The sequence below is a fragment of the Hemibagrus wyckioides genome, linkage group LG06, assembly GCF_019097595.1.
Source record: "Hemibagrus wyckioides isolate EC202008001 linkage group LG06, SWU_Hwy_1.0, whole genome shotgun sequence".
Lineage (NCBI taxonomy): Eukaryota > Metazoa > Chordata > Actinopteri > Siluriformes > Bagridae > Hemibagrus > Hemibagrus wyckioides.
In genome coordinates this window covers 24,468,862-24,482,438 of record NC_080715.1, presented here as the reverse complement: position 1 = coordinate 24,482,438, position 13,577 = coordinate 24,468,862, and positions in this window count along the sequence as shown.

Sequence of the window (13,577 nt, the reverse complement as noted above, 5' to 3'; positions counted from 1 at the left end):
TTCAGTGTCCTGAAAGTGCATTAGACCAAAGTACCCTAGAAGGCAGAACAAGTGAGCAGTCAAAGTTAATGTGAGCAAAATGGAACGCAAGTACCTAGCCTTGATATGTCACACGGAGTGGTTTGGCATCTTAAGCCTAAATTTTTGGGTTAGTTCTGTTTTTAGGCACAAGCATGATTTCTCATACCCCCTCTTTCCAAGGACAGAGAGAGTGGTGACTTACTCTCACTGCGTCTGCATCTCTGTAAGCATCTGATACATCTAGACGGACAGATTTGGAGTAAGATGTAGCTGATGGTGAGTCACATTTTTCTGTTCATCTTTAGTCTTGAGAATGACTGTACTCCTACATGAGTTAACTTCAGTTTCAGTAAGGTCAGCTCATTGCATAATGCTCTGCTTGATAGGATGCTGCTTTAAATAAATTCACTGGACCCTTGCAAAGACACTGTTATTTAGGACTAGTTCCTGAGGGACATGGAATGTTCTGCATCTTTGCAAAGCTAATGCCAGGGTCGATCATTTCATATTATCTACAGAGACAGATTTGCAGATGAATAAATTACTAGATATTTGTACGGACTGTGTGTTACTAAATTATTCTGAACTACAACAACAACCATCATCGTCATCATCATCATCATCCTCACCATGATGGCTACACAGAACCTATTCTCTTCTGATGATAGTTTAGACAATCTTCAATGTAACGTGTATGTGTATGTATTGCTAATAAGGATTATAAGCCATGGAGACAGTTTCCTAGTCACTACTGTTATTACCAGAGGGACTATAATAAACAGAAATGCAAACAAAGAATGTATTAAATACTTCGTGCTAGATCACTCAGTCACGATTAACATTGTTAGTTCAGGTATGACTGGATCATATTTAGATAATTTAGATTTCTCAATTTATGGAGAGAGCAATTATTGAAAATGTAATTAATGCACCGTTACTGCATGCTTGAAAAACAGTATAGCAACACCGCCCCCTTTTGGTCGGATTGGATCATTACACACACAAGAACATTACTGTTACAGGTTTATCACAGCGACTCAGAGCACAAAGAGAGCAACATATTACTGTAATATTGTTTTTATCCACTTAATCATTACGTTTTCTTCTAACTTTTAGGGACGAAATCCTTCACACGATAAAATTTCAATAATATGATAACATGAATTCATGAATCAGAAGAAGAATCAGGATGTATGATGACAACACAATATCTTTTCTTTTATTCATAGATTATGTTTCAGTTTTTGTTTTAGTTCAGTTGAGCAACAGTGGGAACATATTGGAATTAACCAACAACAACATGGAAATAATTTATGATCTATCATATTTACTGTACTGTACCTTGTTCTTTTAGTATTATTGTAACAGTTGAAGTAATATGAATTACTGCTCTCATAAATGTCATGAATGAGCTTTGCTCCGTTGCATACAGCCATTATACTGATAGGTGTCATTTATAGCTCATTTACATTTATTCAACTGCTTTCCTTGTAACGCTTAACCTGAAGTCTACACTAATGTTTAATTCATTTGCTCAGCTTCAGTGTCATTTATAATGGTCCTCCTTGTGACTAGAACGCTGATTTGTGTCATTTCTCAGTAGCAGGCTATAGAGGTTAAAATGTGTAGACTAGATGGTTTGAGGACATTAGCATAATTGGTAAAGAGCTCTTAAAGCTGTTGGTGCTTTTCAGGGTCAGAATGCGGGTTCTCAACTGTCCTTCTCACTCATGCGTTCACTTTTTCTATATAAAGATAATGCTGCTGACTGTGGAGCTGCTCCAGATCACTAATAATGATTTAAGTGTGTCTGTTTTTGCTTGATCTTTGGTCTTGGACTTGTTTTTGAGACATAAAGATCCCTGGTGAGGGTGTGCTGAAGATGAGACAGTGGTTTACTAAAAAGGCTGTAAAATGGCCATATATTCAGCTTTGATTTCACACTGAAGACTACTTCAAAGACATGACACCATCACCATTTAGATCTGCTCTTAACACCAAAACACCCTGCTGTCATTTTTTCCCCTCCAGATGAGCTGCACTGCTGGTGACTTCTTTTCATCAGCACAGTCTTGTGTCTAATATGTGGACAGGGAATTAAAGAGGAGACTGAAAAGGTCTCAGTGGTTTGGAGTGTTCCAGAGAATTACATCAAGGGAAAGTCTCAGAAGAGAGCAGTCAGGAGCGGGCATCATTAACACAGAGCATGTTTGCTAAGTCTCCCTCCCCTAAGGTGTAGTCCGTGTGCTTAAGATCCCTCTTGCACAATTTGACCTGTTGGTGTCTAATTAACGAGCAGTGGTGTCTAATCTATTCTGGGCCTACTGAACTTCCTGTATGAGATGAACATCGGTTGCATAGACGTGTACTGCCTAATGATATCCGATTTAGACATTAATACAACACGCTGGCATTAAAGCAAACTGTATACCTGTATATGACTCTGTACATGAAGACCCAAGGTATATGCACTAATATACAGTATGTGACCACAAGTCATTTTACATTGCTGTACAGGTAAATGGAAAAAACAACTTCCTTATCCTTGTTAGAAATTCATAACGTATTAGAATGAGTGCATTAATATAAACCTGTGATATGTCTTGCAGCCACACTGCTGTCAGAGCTGCTGTTAAAGAAAATGAATCAACTTTTTGCTAATCAGATTCAAGAACTCAGCATCATTGTGGTATAATTCAAGCTCAGCTCTATTTCACAACAAATTCACCCCAGTTATATCACCCCATTGTTTTAGATGTTGTACAATTTTTACACTCAATCTATGTCCTATCGTATATACTGTATGTTTTTGCAACATGTTTGCAATGCAATAATTAAGAGCTTCATGGCCCTGACTTCCTAGGAGATCCACAGATATGTCTCTTAGGAGGTGAGACTATGGCATGCACATGACATACAACATACTGATTTTTAGGGACGGCAAAATAAACATGAATTAAAATCAGAAGATGACATGCTAATTATAACGTGGATCTCTGCAAATAACAGTGACTGTATTTAGATTTACATATCTTTTATTATACATATCTTACAAATCTTTTATTATACATATATAAATACTTGATTATATGTAAAGCTAAATACAGCCTCTGATTGTTACAGAGATGTATATGTTATGTTATATTTAATTATTACATTCAGACTTATATAAATAAAATCAAACTTTCTTTAAGATCTCGGATTCTTGACCAATTAGACCAATTGGTAAATATTAATCTTTCTTTCTTTCTTTCTTTCTTTCTTTCTTTCTTTCTTTCTTTCTTTCTTTCTTTCTTTCTTTCTTTCTTTCTTTCTTTCTTTCTTTCTTTCTTTCTTTCATTGTTTTAAAAATATCTAGTAATGTAAATGTCTTATCAGCTTGATGTATTATCTCAGAAAAAAAAATCAAGAAAATGAAAGATTCTTTAAATTCAATCAATCATATACTTCATGCCGAATCCAGTTCTGGACACAGTCATATTGGCTGTGCTACCCATTCACAGTCTGTGACAAATACACACATTTCCCACTTGTTTTGCTTGTGATTATTGGTCTCTACTGAAGGGAAGAACCAGCTGTGTTCCCGCAAGGAGCCTGTAAGATGTTTTTCTCATGCTGTGATGGAAAGTGGCCAAGGCAACAGTCCTCAAGGGGAGCCCTGGCTGTGCTCACGTCTTCAGTGGGATACGTTTGCAGTGAACAGGAGGATGTGTGAGCTTTGCTCCACACAGTCTAAAGCTGGCCGTGAACTACATGACTTATAGAACTTGTGAAACAGACTTCACACACAGAGAGCAGACAAGGAACAAACAAGAGCTAGACACAACGGACTAAAACACAAGAAATGTGTAAGAAATCAGAAGAACTCAGATCTAGCTTAAAAGATCTTGCATGTGTGCCATTCACTGCACCTACTGCAAGTGTTTGTACTCCTGAACTCCTGTCATGGACGTACTCTTTCTATTAAAAAATGGTCATAAAAGTCAAATTATGAATACACTTATAGATACTGGAAATATATAAACAATTAAAAAAAAAGAAGTAAAAAATATTATTACTATACTTACTTATACTTACTATATTATTATTATTATTATTATTATTATTATTATTATTATTATTTACTTTTATTTGGTAGTAATAAAAAAAAAATCCCAATTACTGTATAGTCTGTATTGTCTTCATAATGTTTGACAAATAAAATTAGGCTGAAAGTTTTATAGCATATACATGTCTCCAATGAATATCCAGCTGGGTGTTTTTGACGATTGTAGCTCTCTCTCTCTCTCTCTCTCTCTCTCTCATTACTGCAGTGGCTCTGGAATACACCAAGAGTATCTTCATGTATTACATCACCAAATGGATTCATGTTAATTATGATATCTAAATAAATCAGATGTTAGGAATCATTTTGCATTTTCTACTGACCTGTTAAAGGATCTCAAACCTTTTTTAATAATAATATTTGGTATATTTGTTTTCTGTAATCATACAAGCATTTTAAACAATGTGACTTGTACAAATATACAATAGAAATTTAAACAATTTAGCAGACATCAGCTGATCTAAAATGTTGAAAAGTTTCCACTCATCCTTTAATTTTGAGCCACAGTCCAGTAATGCAAGCATTTTACATATTGTTTTATTGAACACACCACTTTCACACATACGATCTATCTGAATGGGACTGGGATTATTATATACTGTGTTGTTAGAATAACATGATTCCTTTGATTATCTTTGGTGTGGTATTTAATTAAGCCTGATTAGTTACGATGTACTGAAATAAGTTAATATGTGAATTGTAATGAGATTATGTACAGTTTTACATGATTTGCTGTATTTTTAGGGATGAGCAGTAAAGATTTACCGGCTATATTTTTTACCTGTACCTCCTCTTCTCCAGCTCTGCTCGGAGTGTGTTAACTTCAGGAGAGCAGAGTCACAAAAAGCTGCAGCATACAAGGGTAAGTTTATTTAATGTTTCCACACCAATGTCTCACACTGATGATATAGTTTGGAGGCAGTGGTTAAACATGATTATCTCAAAGTCTGACAATACAAAATAATTTTTTTTATTCTAATTGCAAACAATTGTCTGCCACCTAGCAATTTTTTTTTAATATGGAAGTGAAATGCATTATATAGTAATAATATAAAAGAAAGAGTTCAGTTTGATTGTTTCATTGGTGGAATCAGTTGGATGCATATTTGGTCATAACCATTGGTTCTGTTTGATGTCCTCAAAACAAATCTCTAAGATGATTATCACAAAGCAACAGCATCCACAGGGACTCTTATTCCAGACTCAACCCAGACTATAGACAGGCAAATGAGACGCATTAGCAACTCTGACAATTTACCTGGCTGATGCTTCAGGACCAGGACAGAAAGACTGTCATATAATCTCAGAGCTGCTTGCATTAGACTTATCACCACATTAGGAAGAGTCATATCTGTTTAATCACAAATTTTAGTTGCTTTAGTATACAAGATAAAAATTTCATTAGACCTTTAGACCATTAGACAACTTTGAAGACAAAATGTTCACTTGCTGCCTAATATATACCAATAACAGGTGCCATGATGAGGAGATAATCAGTGTTCTTCACTTCACCTGGCAGTGTTCATAATGTTATACCTGATCGGTGTAGATACCATCAGCTATCACTATGAGAAACCCACAGAGTTTTTCATTTAAATGCAAAAGAAGGTTGTACAAAGGAGATAATAGACATTAAAAAGTTTTAAAATACCATTAAACTCAGTGATATATTCAGATGATTTCAGATGTCAGAAGTTGTTGGAATATTTGGATCCTTGTGCATACTGACCTCCGTAATTCTGAGCAGGATGAGAAGCTGATTATTTGGGTCATCAACTTTTAAAATCGACTGCAAGATATCTAAATATTTATCCAATATCTAATCAACACAAAAAATGGTTGTGGAACACATAGACTTGCAGATTTGCACCTATGTGAAAGATGCATTTGTCATACTTGTGAATAGTTGTTTAAAAATTATTACATAAAGCAAAAAATATTTTAATAAGCTGTTATTTAAATGCTAATAAATTGTTCGCAAAACAAAACAAAACAAATCAAATCAAAACAAAATGCATGTTTCTTATTTGCAAATTAAAATTTATATATACTGTATGTAGGCATTAATTAGAATTGATAAGATATAAATATATATTCTTAAAATGTATATTTTTAACAATTTAACTCAAATGGAAAAGGTTAAAGAGTGCAGCTCTTCAAAATTTATGATTTTCAAAAGCCACAATGAAAATGCTAGTTACATGCAGCTGTGACTAAATGCTAAGATATTTCATCCTGGTCACATATTGCCATGTAAAATTCCCCAATTAAAAAAACCCAACAACATCACTCCTCCTAACAGCCAGGGGCAGTGTAGAACACCTGGATAACATCTGTCAGCAATGTCCTGAGGAACATGGCTTGACCTGAAAGGTGTTCAGAGATGACTGCCACACTCCTACCACTGAGAAGTGTGATATTAACCTTGTAAAAAGGAGAAGGTGCCCAGAGTGGCATGTGTCTATGGGCTAAGGTGATGGCATCCGCCACCCAGTAGGCAGACATTACAGCACATTACACCTGCTTGAAGAATATAACTGCTATGGTCTTGTACAAAATCAGGCAGTGTGATCACCTTGTAAACATTTGGAGGTGAAACTGTGCTCTTGAAATGCTCAGTGCCATGGCAACAGGCACACGTACACTGGTTATTGTTTTCCTAGAGATTAAGACTTTGTAGCATAGTTAGTACTGCATATACTCAGGGTAATATGATTTATGGAGGGCAATTCAATCTAAGTGAAGAAAAACAGATGTTAAATCTTCACTCCCACACGATAAACTGTGATGCTTTTTTCAAGATTTTTAGCCAGTGAGGCTTAAAACTAGTGTTGCAAGCAGAAACAAAAACATAGCATCGGACAATTAGGATGGTAATACTCTCTCTGTGAGGTGAATCAGAGTGACCCAAGCCATTAATTGGCATCTATGAGCTCATTTATGTGGTAATAATTAGTGTTTATACACTAGCAGCGTCTTGAAAAAGATGCTAACCCTAAAAAATCCCAAGATACGGGATGGGAATTGACTAAAATTGGATAAAAAAATGGGCCAGTAAAGTAATTCTTGGAAAAGGGAACATACCCTTAAGAGAGGGCTAGCCACAACTTTGGAGGACAGGACACTGACAGTTATACACTGCTAGTGTTTTTATGTAGACAGGCATACAGGTGAAAAGAAAAAGGAATGATGGTGGTTCAAAAGCATCTTTTCTTCGAATATTCTTTCATATATGATGTTACTGGAATACACTACCCCTGCTGGTGAGGAGGAGTGAAATTAAAGCATTTGCTTGATACAGCGACAGACATTACTTTTATACATTAATCTCTCCATGGAGTTTTCATTTGACCTTCATTTAAGTGTAGTATCTTGAATGAAGTGTCATTGCATCTTATTTTATCTAGAAATGCCAATGTCAGTCCAGATGGAGACTCCCACTATGATATTTAGCACATGGAAGTGGGCATGTTGGTGCAGAGAAAATACCCCAAAGAATACAAATGCAACCGCCTGCCAACAACGGTGTCCTGTACCGTTCTGAGAACAGACAATCGAAATTAAACAAGTGTTTGTTTAATAAGGGATGAGTCATCACTGTGTGGGTTTTATCAATTTATTTTCGTACTATGAGTGTGACAGTATGGGAGTTTTTACACTCAATTTGGTTTTAACCAGTTCCCAGGATAATAGTCCAAGATCACATGTTAGCACCAGCAGATTTGGAGGGTAAAAGCAGCACATTTTCCCAACTATCTATATTTAATCTGATATCATTTCAGCCAGCGCTGGCCTCACAGCATTGCACTTGGAGCGGAGTGCATAGGGTTTGAATAAACAGACATTAAGTTAATATACATTACTGCACAGTGAAATTCTTTCATTACACTTCCCATCCTTGGAGGGTTGGGGTCAGAGCACATCATGGTCAGCCACGATGTAGCACCCCTGGAGGACAGGGGCCTTGCTCAGTGGCAGTTTGTTGGTGCTGGGGCTTGAGCCGTGATCTTCCAATCAACAACCCAGAGCTTTAACCAATTGAACTTCCACCGCCCCAACATGTGACTAGTTGGGAAAGACCATGGTGCCATATCATCCAAAAAGACTGTTATTTGGTTGAAGGCATAAAAAAACACAGTCCTGGTCCTGGGACTCTTCTTGCAGTAAAATGGACAAAGTAGGTATAGAAGTTTAAGTTGTAGGCTTGGCAGAAATCACTTTAGAGCATTTTGCTCTGCCATCTTTGACTGTTCATACATCTGCAAATACTAGGGACTGTGCACAGTTGCCAAGCTGGGTGGATGTAGGCTACAGTCTACACAATCCCCTTGCACATGACTGAATTGTATTAGTGCTTCAGCTGCAATCTGATATCACTCCCAGCTCTATGTATTTTGGAGGCTTTTATCATTTGAGAACAAGTTTTGCTACAGGCATGGTGGACTTCACCAATGAGATTTCAGTAGCCTCAAAAACACTTCAAAGCTGCAGGGCAACAATATCCATAACGCAATGTCCTGCCCAGTCACTCAAATGCATCTCCAATGACCATTTGTAATCACATTTTGAACTACAACAATTGCCAGATGTGCCAAAGCTAACTAAAATCATTTAAAATGACTTTAAATGATTTCCCCAGAAACGAGCACTACAAAATAGGATAATTTATCCATCAACTGGCAACATCATGCACATAGATTCGCTGACAAACAACATACTCATGCTGTCAACAGCAGACTTTCTGTGCAGCCATTGCTCAGCCACACATGCTTCATGTGCTTTAAGCAACCACACAAATGAACAGCTGTTAACCAAACAGAAGGAACTAAACATTTAGCCACTGCAGAATGGGAATGCAAACTGTCAAGAGGTTAATTTTAAAAAATCAGTCATATCAAGTACCTTGATTAGAGTGTACAAGGCTATCCATATTAAGTCTTGAGTGTCACTCATGTTCAATTTTTTTGTACACGTCTATAAAATTATTATGAATTAAGCTTGAGTTGTAAAGAAGATATCATATCACACATGACCTACAGCTTCTTGTGGCTGGAGATTTATTTGTTGTGAAATAGATATGTATAATCCATAGACAAAAACATTAGAATGATTTGTTAACCTCATGGCTCCACCTCTCATCCATGCACATGTACATGAAGCCCCACCTCCCACAGTCTAAGGTGACCTCTCATACTCATTAGTTGATACACCTTAGATTAATAGCTAGCTGACCTTTTTTTCCCCCATTCTCCTTGGTTCACTCACTTACTCACTTTGAGTAACTACTTTATCCTGGTCTGGTCATTTGCAATGGATTCGGCCACGTTCGCGTTTTAGTTAAGAATGAGGGTGAAGGACTTTTAGGGTTGTCTGTAACCCGACTGACAGGATGTGCATACACACACACACACACACATTTGCTATGATCACATCACATCCAATCACCATGTTCTTTGACAACTGAACCTTTAATGCAGTGTATTTGGACCGTAACACAATTTTCATTATTTTAGCCTTTCTCAACAAGCACAATGGATTTGAATTGAAGCAACTCAGCATTAGGTCATATCCAGACCTCAGGAATTCTTTGAATATGAAGGCTTGGATTTGCTTCCTAATAAAAACAATTATTCTTATATTTATAATTATGTTTATTTGTCAATTACTTCTGAGCTTGGAGGGACTATTTAATTTTTTTTTCATATAAAATATATAAAAAATGTATAGAAATTGTATAAAAACAATGTATCAAATATTTAAAAAAATGTTTATAAAGTGTATAAAATTGTGTAAAAATGGCTCAAATTCCTGTACAGTTGCATATATTATATATATATATATATATATATATATATATATATATATATATATATATATATATATATATATATATATATATATATATATACACTATATTGCCAAAAGTATTCGCTCGGCTGCCTTGACTCGCATATGAACTTAAGTGACATCCCATTCCTAATCCATAGGGTTCAATATGACGTCGGTCCACCCTTTGCAGTTATAACAGCTTCAACTCTTCTGGGAAGGCTGTCCACAAGGTTTAGGAGTGTGTTTATGGGAATTTTTGACCATTCTTCCAGAAGCGCATTTGTGAGGTCACACACTGATGTTGGACGAGAAGGCCTGGCTCTCAGTCTCCGCTCTAATTCATCCCAAAGGTGTTCTATCGGGTTGAGGTCAGGACTCTGTGCAGGCCAGTCAAGTTCATCCACAGCAGACTCTGTCATCCATGTCTTTATGGACCTTGCTTTGTGCACTGGTGCACAGTCATGTTGGAAGAGGAAGGGGCCAGCTCCAAACTGTTCCCACAAAGTTGGGAGCATGGAATTGTCCAAAATGTCTTGGTATGCTGAAGCATTCAGAGTTCCTTTCACTGGGACTAAGGGGCCAAGACCAGCTCCTGAAAAACCACCCCACACCATAATCCCCCCTCCACCAAACTTTACACTTGGCACAATGCAGTCAGACAAGTACCGTTCTCCTGGCAACCGCCAAACCCAGACTCGTCCATCAGATTGCCAGATGGAGAAGCGCGATCCGTCACTCCAGAGAACGTGTGTCCACTGCTCTAGAGTCCAGTGGCGGCGTGCTTTACACCACTGCATCCGACGCTTTGCATTGCACTTGGTGATGTATGGCTTGGATGCAGCTGCTCGGCCATGGAAACCCATTCCATGAAGCTCTCTGCGCACTGTTCTTGAGCTAATCTGAAGGCCACATGAAGTTTGGAGGTCTGTAGCGATTGACTCTGCAGAAAGTTGGCGACCTCTTCGCACTATGCGCCTCAGCATCCGCTGACCCCGCTCCGTCAGTTTACGTGGCCTACCACTTCGTGGCTGAGTTGCTGTCGTTCCCAAACACTTCCACGTTCTTATAATACAGCTGACAGTTGACTGTGGAATATTTAGGAGCGAGGAAATTTCACGACTGGATTTGTTGCACAGGTGGCATCCTATCACAGTTCCACGCTGGAATTCACTGAGCTCCTGAGAGCGACCCATTCTTTCACAAATGTTTGTAAAAACAGTCTGCATGCCTAGGTGCTTGATTTTATACACCTGTGGCCATGGAAGTGATTGGAACACCTGATTCTGATTATTTGGATGGGTGAGCGAATACTTTTGGCAATATAGTGTATATATATATATATATATATATATATATATATATATATATATATATATATATATATATATATATATAGATATAAATATAAATATAAATATAAATATATAACCGAAACTGTACACTTCTTGATTGGTTAATTTTAAATCCATTGTGATGGTGTACAGAGGTGAAATTTCTAAAATTCTGTCACTGTCCAAATAGTTATGGACCTGGCTACAATTAGTTGAATAATTTAATTTAATTTTGATAGAAGTACAGACATACCACTGTATCTGCAGTTTACAGCAGGCATCTTCAAATATAGGTCTTTTAATGATGTTTGACTAAATTGTCAGGAGATATTCCCCAGTGTGCAAAGATACTTTACATGAAACAAATCAATACAGTAAACTGATGCAAAGCTCCACAAAGGATTGTCTATAAGTCCTCCTCAGGCTCCTGAGACAACTACAGTTTCATTGTTGGTGTCATTGTTTCTTGGAAACCTGTTGTAAATGTGATATAGAACCTGATTTTGTTCATGTTTCCTCAAATCAGTTAATACTGAATGTTTACAGTCATGGTGCTGCAGTACTTCATGCACTGTACACGCTACTGAAAATCTCAGCTCTCAACAGACCTGACTCACCTCGCTGCAAATGTTCAAGCAGGGAAAACTGAGCAACACTGCTACCAGTTTATACTATTAATGGTGAAATGTCAGCAGTATCAGGATCCCACAAGCAAGAAACCACATTGTTGTTTAATCAAAATAAATTTTTATTTAATCTCAAAACTCATGGTTTGTTTTGGCTTACTGCAAGACTCAGTGATTTGGCTATGCCACTCTTTGCAATTTTGACAGGAAATGTAGCTTTGTTGCAAAGTGGCCCACCTCCCTGTAGGCTCAGTACTGACAGACACGCAACAAGACTTGGACTTAACAAAAGTAGGCCATTAAAGTGGATTAATGCTGTGATTTAAAGAGTAGAGCACATCCCTTTAGTCAAATCCACTGGCATTTTGGGATCTGGTGAGACTGTGTTTCCCATGCTCCACCACGTGTTCGGACAACCACCTGTCACAGGGTTCACTGTGGTAGGCAGGATGATTGTTGGTGTTTTAGAGATAAAATCAACAACAAATCGAAACTAGAATTTGGAGCTTTCTTCAAATGAAAGGACAAATGCTGTACATCAATAACAACAGCTTCAGCTCAGTATCTGCTAATGATGTACTGCTGAATAAGGAGTTATTTCATTACTTTTATGTGGCTAAGATAATTGAATTTAAATATAATTTGTGTGTCTAAGAAAGCATGAAAAAGTGTTCATGCAAGCTCTTTGTTGTTACAAGTAAAACATACATCGTGCATTGTGCATCTATAAAATATTTATTAGTTTTCAAATGGTCTTGAAGCAAAGATGGGTAGAGCCTACATTTTTTAAATGTGTGTGTTATTGTTGTGTTGTGTTGCTGGCAATGATGTGTCTGGCCTTGCTCATAAACACCAGTTACCAATTTCTCTTCAATTCCATGCCATTTAAACAACACAAACAAAAACATTAAAATTAATACTAATACTACTATTACCACTACTACCATTACTACTACTACTACTAATGGTGAAAACAACAATAATAATAATAATAACAATAATTTTTAATTAATACATTTATTTATTTATTTAGCAACATGATGTCTCATCATGATGGGTGAAATAAAAAAAAACATTTCAAATAAAATTAATCAAATAAAAGAAAGGTTATGAAGGTCACAGTTTGGTATACAGTGGAAATAATGTTGAGCCCTTTTATCATAACTTCATTTGTATGAAATTGTGCACTTTTAAAAAAAAATGAGATCAGGTTCTACTGACAGATATAAAATGGAAGATACTTCTATTGTAATAAAACATAAAGAAAATAAAGCTCAATTCAGTATTTCATTTAAAATACTAGCAAGATGACTGACAATAGTGTATTACCCCTTTTCAAAATAGATAGATAGATAGATAGATAGATAGATAGATAGATAGATAGATAGATAGATAGATAGATAGATAGATAGATAGATAGATAGATAGATAGATAAATTAATATTATTAAACATACAATATTGTACAACTGTACACCAATGCAGGGAGGTTATATACTTTATTATGTATTGTGAGCAGACAAACAACTAAGAATTCACAACAACATTTGTGGCAAATGGGTTACAACAGCATAAGCCCACATCAGGTTCCTTCCTCTCATCCAAGAACAGTCTGAGGCAATAGTGGGCACAGACTTGCTGAAACTGGACAGGTTAAGACTGGAAA